This window comes from Oryctolagus cuniculus, chromosome 7 (genome assembly GCF_964237555.1).
Source record: "Oryctolagus cuniculus chromosome 7, mOryCun1.1, whole genome shotgun sequence".
Taxonomy (NCBI): Eukaryota; Metazoa; Chordata; class Mammalia; order Lagomorpha; family Leporidae; genus Oryctolagus; species Oryctolagus cuniculus.
The window spans coordinates 126361079-126370932 of NC_091438.1; positions in this window are offsets into that span (position 1 = coordinate 126361079).

Consider the following 9854-nt stretch of genomic DNA (forward strand, 5'->3'; position numbering starts at 1 on the left):
CAGGCCCATGCCCACACCCACGCCCACTGTGAGCTTCAGGAGCCAGGCCAAGAAATACCAGAGGGAGTGTGCCGGCAGAGTGGGCTGACCACCATCTCCATGCTGGGGTCCACTACGTCCCCCGCTCTGAGGAACCAGCTGCATCCTGGGTCAGCGACAGCCTTTAAGCCACTGGCCTGCCCCTTAGCCCCCACACAACTCCCTTGCACACATAAGTCACAGAGGGAGCTCAGACCCAAAGGAGTGCTTCTACCACCCCAGGACAGGTGCATCCTGAAAACAGGCCTGCATGGGTGACTTGCAGCGTCAGCCTCACCCTTAGCTGCAGGCACCCAAGCCCAGGCCACCAGGTTCCCTCCTAGGGCTCAGGTTGTCTCCTGCTCTCCCCCAACCCTGTTTCCACTACGCCTCTTGCCTGAATCCCACAGACACAGCTTCAGCAGAAGGCGGCTCCTCCACAGGCAAACAGACCCCCAAGAACAGGTGTCGGATGGCACACTCGATGCAGGGCACGGAGGTCGAGTGAGGGCCTGGAGCTCCTCCCCCTGCCCTGTTCTCTCTGCATCCCCCAGGGCTTGAAGAGAGCATGCTCCAGCCCTCCACTCATCTCCTCTCACCCCGGCAAATCAGCATGTGTGGTCGGCCCCTCTCCCGCCATGCTCACTCCCTCAGCCCCGCACAGCACATGCAACCCAGACTCCAATAGTCATTATTCTACACTCACATCCATCTGCTTTTCAGCTCCCACACAGAAGAAAGAAATGCAGTATTTGTCTTTTTCCTGTGTGTCTCACTTATTTCACTTTTATTGTGTCATTGTTTATCAATCAAAACACCAGTTTAGGGTAGGGCATTATGGCATAGCAGGTTAAGCCGCAGCTTATGCCACATGATATGGGATATCACAGTGCCGGTTCAAGTCCTGGCTACTCTCATCTGGCTTCCTGCTAATGCGTCCTGGGAGGCCGTGGGTAATAGTTCAGTACTTGGATCCCTGCCACCATGTGGATGATCCAGAGTGCACTCCTGGCTCCTGGTTTCAGCCTGGCCTAGCTCTGCGTGTTGCAGGCATTTAGGAGCAAATAAGTGGACGGAAGATATCACTCTCTCTCTCTCTCTCTCCCAACTCAAGTAGATGAAAATAAATTAAAAAATAAACATTTGGAAAAATATATAGTTTGTGAAATATTGTTTAAAAAGCCTGCTTAATGTTTAAGGAGATGGAGATGCTAACCACCCTGATTTGACCATTACACATTGTATACTCGGATCAAATTATGATACCACACCTCACAAATACATAGAAATAAAAGATTAAAAAGATGCAGAGTTAGAGGACCCCTCATTTACTGCATTCTCCACTGTGATCCAGCCGGTGTGTCAAGTGCTTAATATATGAGAATTTATTTGCCTTTCAAGGCCATGCCACAAGGTAGAACACTAAGGCTCAATGAGGTTAAGAGCCTGGCCCAAGGGCCTGTGTTGTCCCGGCTGCTCTTCCCATCCAGTTCCCTATTAACACACCTGGGAAAGCAACAGAAGATCCCCAGTACCTGGGTCCCTGACACCCCTGTGGGAGACCCCATGGAGTTCCAGACTCCTGTCTTCAGCCTGGTCAACTCCCAGGCGTTGCAGCCATGTGGGGAGTGAAACAGAAGATAAAAGGTCTATCTCTCTCTCTCCCTCTTTCTCTCTCTCTCTCTTTCTCTAACTCTGCCTTTCAAATAAATGAACATATAAATATAAATAAATCTTTTTTAAAAAATAGACGGGCCCAAGATGACAGGTGTGTGGCCAAGCAGTGGCTCTCAAAGAGGAAGTGGGGTTGGGCCAAGCCGCTGGGGGCAGGGGAGGGGCAGCTGGGACTGGCAGGGGTAATACTGGCAGGTAAATACAGCCATCTGTTGGAGGCATCAGAGACCTGCCTGGGACCACGTGCAAGAGTGGGTGCCTGAGATGCCTTCCTTTCAGGTGGGGCCCACCCTGCCCCCATCTCCGCCCCGCTGATCTCCTCCAGGAAGCTTAGGGGGAAGCACAAGGATCTCAGCAGCCCACACTCAAACACTGCTTCCTTGCTCTCCAAGGACACCCAATTCAGCATCTGCTCGCCAGCCTGGCCTCTCTCCTCCAGGACCAGGAGAGCCTACCTGGTGTCCTGCAGCCTGGAGCAGCCTGGAGGTGAGCTTCACGGCCCTGACCATGCTGGGGACGGCTGAGTGTAGCCGTCTGATTTCGAGCAGCCTATCCAAGAGGGCTGCTTCCTGGAATACACCTGGGGGACACAAGGGGCAGGTCAGACTCAGAAGGGTGATCGGGCTGCGGACAAGGTAGCCTCATTCTCTCCAGGAGCCAGACTAATGGACCAGAGCCTTGGGCTATAGCTGTCCTCACCCAGGGAGGAATTCACAGGGACTCTCCAAGGACCCACAGGTTGATGGTGTGGGGAGGGGTACAGAGATTCAGATGAACAGACGCTGGCTGAGCGGCAGGCAGAGCACGCGCCCTGTGGAGAGGGGCCTGCAGTCCGATGGGGCCAGGTCCAAACCCAATTCTGCTGGTCACCAACTGTGCAGACACAGGCAAGCCACTCCCCTCCCCCAGCATTTCCTCCCTCCTCTGTGGGCGCAGCAATGCTCGTTTCATAGAGTGAGGCTGAAATACAAAGAGCCCTGCACATAGCTGAGAATAAACGTGGTTGAACAGTCTCACGCACAGAGCTAGGAGGGTCTAGCTGCAGCGGTTTTCTGGTCTAACCTCGTCACTGAGCTGATGGGGAGACTGAAGCCTAGAGAAGTGACTTGGCCAGCATTATCTAAGGGTCCAAAGCCCAGCTGAACTGGACACCAGGCTCTCCGGGCATGCCTGCCGAGTATTCTGCCTGCTTGTGTTGGGTCTCTAGAGGGTGGAGTCTCTCGGGGCAGTCACAGCTATGGCTCCAGACAGCCAAGAGGTGTCCCACTGAAGCAGCTGACTCCCAGCAGGTCGGGGGAAACAAACAGGACTAAGCATGTGGGCTTCTCGCTCACTGCACCCTGGGGGGAGGGATGGCGGGATTTCACAGGGGATGCTCAAATGGCAGACTGGTCAACAAGGAAAGATGGGAGGGGGTAGGGAAAGGAAAGAGCCCCCAGAACTACTCCCTGACCTGCTCACCTCCTTCCTGAAGGGCATGGGGGGCATGGTGGGGTCTGCCGGGCCACGTCCCAGGCCAAGGGGCCAGCCACCAGTCACTGCACAGAGGTCGAGAGGGAGGCAGCTACCGCTCACCTTCATACTCTAGGGACTCCAGCTGCCTGGCCTCAGAGGGTGGGGCCCAGGGCCACAACCGGAGCCAAAGGAATAGGCACTGGGGCAGCCTGGGGCAGAGGTTGAAGACAGGCGGGATTGGCAGACAGCACTGCAGCTTTGGCGGCTGATAGGAGACTCAAATGGAGCAGGGCATCGAGAGTCCAGGAGGAGAGATTAAAGCTGGGAAGCAAGAAGCCCTTTCCCATGGGGCGACAGTCACATGACTTTGGGCCAGAGCTGTGGCGTAGTGGGTAAAGCCACTGCCTGCCGTGCTGGTGTCTGTGGAGTGCTGGTTCAAGTCCCAGCTGCTCCACTTTTTTTTTTTTTTTTTTTTAAGATTTATTTATTGGCCAGCGCCGCAGCTCACTAGGCTAATCCTCCACTAGCGGCTCCGGCACACCAGGTTCTAGTCCCGGTTGAGGCGCCGGATTCTATCCCGGTTGCTCCTCTTCCAGTCCAGCTCTCTGCTGTGGCTCAGGAAGGCAGTGGAGGATGGCCCAAGTGCTTGGGCCCTGCACCCGCATGAGAGACCAGGAAGAAGCACCTGGCTCCTGGCTTCGGATCAGCGCAATGCGTCGGCTGTGGCAGCCATTTGGGGGGTGAACCAACGGAAAAAGGAAGACCTTTCTCTCGGTCTCGCTCTCTCACTGTCTAACTCTGCCTGTTTAAAAAAAAAAAGATTTATTTATTTATTTATTTATTTGAAAGGCAGAGTGGTGGTGTGGGCAGGGGTGGGAGAGAGAGAGAGAGAAATACAATCTGCTGGTTCACTCCCAAAATCCCTGCAACATGCAGGGATTAGGTGACTGGAACCAGCACTCCAATAGAAGATGCAGGCTTTCCAAGTGGCAGCTGATCTGCTGTGCCACAGGCCCACCTCCCTGACCGATTCCTGATTAACCCACTTGGGTATCTAAGGTCACAGCACGGACTGAGTGTGTTCTACGTCCCCAATACAGGGGCCATAGTGTGAGTACTGAGTGTAGTGGATGGGTGGGTGGATGGATACTGGGTGGATGAATGGATGGTGGATGGATGGATGGTGGGTGGATGGATGGATGGTGGGTAGATGGATGTGTTAGCGGAAATATAGATGGATAAATACAAATGTGGGTTGATAGATGAATGAATGAATGAGCAAAAGGGAAGACTACATAAATTGTTCCAGGGCTGGCATGGCTGTACCTTTTGTCACTAATGTATCATCTCAGGCAGCTAGTACAGGGCCTGGCACAGAGTAAACACTCCATGAACATTTGCTCAATAGAGTGAACAGTGGATAAATGGTGAAAGCAACTGGGGGATGGAGCCTGAGAGGATGAAGGAAGGACAGACAGCTGGACAGATGTAAGGACTGATGAGGGGGCGAGGAAAGAACCTGAGGATGGGCAACTGTGTGGATGGATGGATGACTGATAAAGTAATGAGCAAGTGGAAGCTTTGCCAAGCAGCTGGGTGTGGCAAGGGCAGGACTCGCCTTTACTTCCTTCTTCTCATACCAAGCCGGTGCTGGAGGAACACTGATGGGGTGCAGAGGCCCACCGACTCCCTGCGCCCCTAGATTCTGCAGCCTTGGCTGGGCCCACCCCACCACAGCACCGTGAGTATCTGAGGCAGAACCCTGTGGCCCGGAGGCTGCAGACACCACAGAAGCTGGCTGGTCCACAGCTGCTGCCACCTGTGCAGGAGGGCTCCCTCACCCACAAGAGCCCCCAGATGTCCTCTTAAGTTCAAGGGCTTCAGGGTCTGGCCATAGATGGGATGGCTGCAATCACAGCTAAGGGAAGCAGAGGAAATGCTGCAGACATTACTCCTTTTTTTAAAGATTTTATTTATTTGAAATGTGGGAGGGGGGACACACACACACACGGAGAGAGAGAGAGAGAGAGAGAGAGAGAGAATCTTCCATCCATTAGTTCACTCCCCAAATGGCCACAATGGCCAGGCCTGGACCAGGACAAAGTCAGGAGGAGCCACAGTCTTCTTCTGGGTCTCCCATGTGGCTGCAGGGGCCCAAGCACTTGGGCCATCTTCCACAGCTTCCCCAGGTGCATTAACAGGGAGCTGAATCAGAAGTGGAGTGGCCAGCACCATGGCTCACTAGGCTAATCCTCAACCTGCAGCACCAGTATTCTGGGTTCTAGTGCCGGTTGGGGCACCAGTTCTGTCCCGGTTGCTCCTCTTCCAGTCCATCTCTCTGCTATGGCCCGGGAGTGCAGTGGAGGATGGCCAAGGTGCTTGGGCCCTGCACCCACATGGGAGACCAGGAGAAGCACCTGGCTCCTGGCTTCGGATTGGCGCAGCGCGCCGGCCGTAGTGGACATTTGGGAGTGAACCAGCGGAAGAAGGAAGACCTTTCTCTCTGTCTCTCTCTCACTGTGTAATTATGCCTGTCAAAAGAAGAAGGAGGAGGAGGAGGAGGAGGGGGAGGAAGAGGAGGAGGAAGGTATGTCACTTCCAGCTATTGGTGGTCAAGCTGGTAGATCCTCATTGCACTCTGCCCCAACTCACAAACACCCTCACCCACTCAGAGCCACAGCATTGCATCCCAAGGTCAGAAGAGCACAGTAGTTAAGACTTTGGGTTTGGGGCAGTGTCTGACACAGAGGTCAGAGTTGCTGCTTGGAACACCTGCGTGTCACATTGGAGTGCTGTGTCGTCCTGGCTTCTCTGCTTCCAATCCAGCTTCCTGCTGATGCGCACCCTGGGCGATAGCAGACAGCGGCCCAAGGACTTGGGTCACTGTCACCCATGTGGGAGATCCAGATTGGCTTCCACCTGGCCTAGCCCTGGCTGTTGCAGGCATTCGGGTGAGCAAACCAGTGGATGAAAGATCTCTTTCTGTTTTTCAAATAAAAGGAAAACAAGTAAGTAGTTCTCTTTTAGAGAGTTGGGATTTGGAGCCAGAATGCTGAGCATAAATCCCAGCTTGCTGGCTTTTGGCTGAGATTCTTGGACTCTGTGACTTGCCTGCTGTCAGTCCACAGATGCTCCTGGGCTCAGCAGTTCGTGGGTGCACACACACAGTCTGGCATCTATACCCCAGGGCTCACCATGTAGTCATGGGTATCCTTGAGGCTCATGGGGCCCCCAGAGAGAGGGCCCTCCACTCTTCTTGACTTCTTCAACACCTTCAGCTGCTCCTCACACTCCCCCTAGAACTCTGCCAGGCAGTTCACCTCCTGGCACACCTTCAGAGACAAGGCAGCACTGGAGAGCCCAGACAAGTGGCCAGGGGAAGCCACTCAGCTGCCCCAGCCCCTCTTGCCACCCAGCCACAGTGTAGAAAAGAAGTGGCCTGTGCCCCCGCCCCCAGCTAGCCATGGCACCATACAGTTATACCTGCCCCCCCCCACCAGCTTCTCTAAGCAAATCAATGACAGGTGCATCCCACTCCAAGTCAAGGCCCTGGCCTTGGGCTGTGTCCCTGGGCCCCTCCTCCTCTAAGTAACCACAAAGCCCACTGCCCAGACTCAGGTATTCAGCCCACGGCTTCTGGCCCAGCTTTGTTGGGGCAGCTCCAGGATGAGCTGTGGGTCTGGGTCCGGCTCCTGCAGACATGGGATGGGGTGAGCAGAAGTCCAACAGTGACCCCCCTCAGGCCCACTGCACACGCTCCCCTGGACATACGGCAGCACACACAGCTGCGTGCTCAGTGCACGGTCCTGGGCTGGTCCTCAGTGCTCAGGGCTCTCAGGGTTGCTGCTCAGTCTCCCACAAAGTCAGTGTCCCATGGGGTGTGGCCTCCTCTCTCGCCATCTGCTCACTTCTCTGGGCGACCTCGGATGCCTTTCTTCAACCCAGGCCACTCCCATCCAGACACCCAGGGAGGCCTCAGGACTCATCCCCTTTCCGCCAAACCTATTCTTTTTCTTGAACTTCCCAGTGGGTAACACATCATCAAAGCAACAAACCTCTGAGTCAGCCTGGCGCCTCCCTCGTACCCAAGTTCATAGGACATGAATGAACACGCACTCACACAAAAGGTGGGTTACGACACTGGTGCCGGGCCCCATTCTGAGCTCTTTACGTAACACAGCTCCCAACAGGACACACTGCAACAGCCTAAGAGATAGGTCATGCTATTTTCTCATTTCATAGCAGAAGAAAACACTGGGACACCCCACAGCAAAGGCTGCTCCAGTGACCTCGTGTACTCCCCATTGGTGGTTCTGCCTCCTTTGCATCCTCCACGTCTTACTCCCGGCCTCCTGGCTGCCTGGGCCCTTCCCTGTCCCTCAGTTATCTTGACGGCCTCCTCACTGGCCTCCCTGCCTCGTGCTTCTTCCCCTCCAGCTCAAGTTCTTCCCTGCAGCCTGGGTGATTTTAAGATCTTGTGAAACCCGAATCAGACACTGAATCCCAGTTTCCCTCAGAATAATGTTGCAATGCCATTCTCACCGGGACGGCTTGCAAAGCTTTCACTGTGAGCATAGGGCATGTGGTCACACATGGATGCAGATATGCATACATGACAGAGCACCTGTGTGCTTGGGCACCGTGCCAAGCCCTTCACCTGTGCCATTTCATGAAGTCCCCACACAAACCCCAGCCCAGATGCTCCTGTTATTTCCATTTCCCCCAGTAAAGGCAACAGACGCGAGAGCTAGCTCTCTTGCCCAAGGTCATAAAGGGGGGGGGGGTCTGGACTTAACCCCAGGTCATCACTGCCTGAACTGCCACTGGCCAATGGCTCTTTTTAAAATTTTTAAAAAATATTTTATGTATTTATTTGAGAGGTAGAGTTACAGACAGAAAGAAGTAGAGGGAGAGAGAGAGAGAGAGAGAGAGAGAGAGATCTTCCATCTACTGGTTCACTCCCCAAATGGCTGCAACAACTGAAGCTGAACTCATCCAAAGCCAAGAGCCAGGAGCTTTTTCCAGGTCTCCCATGCAGGGGCCCAAGTCCTTGCGCCATCCTCCACTGCTTTCCCAGGCCATAGCAGAGAGCTGGATCAGAAGTGGAACAGCCGGGACTTGAACTGGCACCTATGTGGGATGCCGGTGCTTCAGGCAGAGGCTTCAGCCCATTACGCCACAGCACCTCCCCCATGTGTTTTTTTTTTTTTTTTTAGATTTATTTTATTTATTTGAAAGGCAGAGCTACAGAGAGAGAGAGAGGGAGAGGCCAAGAGAAAGAGGTCTTCCATTTACTGCTTTACTCTCCAAATGGCCACAATGGCCAAGTCTGGGCCAGGCCGAAGCCAGGAGCTTCCTCTGGGTCTCACACATGGGTGCAGGGGACCAAGCACTTGAGCCATTTTCCTCTGCTTTCTCAGGCCATTGGCAGGGAGTTGGATCAGAAGTGAAGCAGCCAGGACTCAACCCAGCACCCATATGGGATGCTGGCACTACAGGCAGAGGTTTTACTAGTACCCCGGCCAATGGCTTTTGATGAAGCACTGTTAGCCCCAGCGGGCACCATGAATATCATTTTCTGTGTGTTCGACAGAAATACCACCGCCTTTTCTCAGGCCTTTCCCTCCCCCACCCCTTTTGGGGAACTCCTACACATCCTGCAAGACTCCCACACGGCCTGTCTGTGAAGCCTTCCCTACACAACACTCTCCGGATAGGGCAAGGCGCCCCTCCTGCTGAGTCCCACGGCTCCCTGGGAACTCAGCCTTCATCCCACGTGGCCGAGCTGCCTCCCAGCGTGGTTTGCACAGCAGGTGCCACCACCCCCACCCAGCTGGGACCTTCTGGAAGACCAGTCTGGGTCAGACATCAGAGGCGTCTGTCTTGTGACTGTGTGCCCAGGGTTGAGCCCAAGGTGTATCTTGCTGAACAGAGCTACATTGGAATTGTCTGGCTCAACCTTGTGGAAGAGTTTGACCTGTGTCTCCTCCGGGACATGAAACTGGACACCTGAGGTCTTGAAGCAGTCCCTGGTGGAGGGTGACCCAGCTGGGAAAGTTCCCGGGGCAGACCTGTGCAGCTTTGCTGGGGACAGAATTGGATGCTGAGAGCCTCGAAGCTGGGAGCCAAGAAGGGAGGCTGCAGGCGCCGTAGGGGAGCTTACCCCAGCCCCACCCCTCCTCTGGGCTAGGTACGCACAGGATATCCAGCCCAAGCATCCCCGTGTACACCAGACATGCGCACAACTGTGTCCAAGACACAACCCCACGTGTACACACTCAGCCACACATATCTGATGCCCGTTCCCCAATCAGTAACCCGACAGACGCACACACACCACAGGCTCCTATCCAGACACGAGCAGCACATGGCCAGACACGCACCCGGCCACAACACAATGGAACACCAGCAGGAGGCACACGCAGGCAGGCCCTTGTCTACAGTAAAGGAACCCACGCCCCCACGGCGCACAGCTGGGGCCTGCGTGCACGCTCCGCGCGGGAGTCCGCTCCATCATGCTGATTTTCGCAACAACCCCATTAGCCCAGACTCCCTCCTCATCAGCCAGGGTGGGGCAGCTGCTCTCTGGGGGTGGATTGATTTATCCAACTAATTAGCCCCAATTAATATTAATACATATGCTCAGCAACTGCAGCAGCTCGAGCAGAGAAACTGCCCGTTGGGGCCATCAATCACTGTCCAGGGGA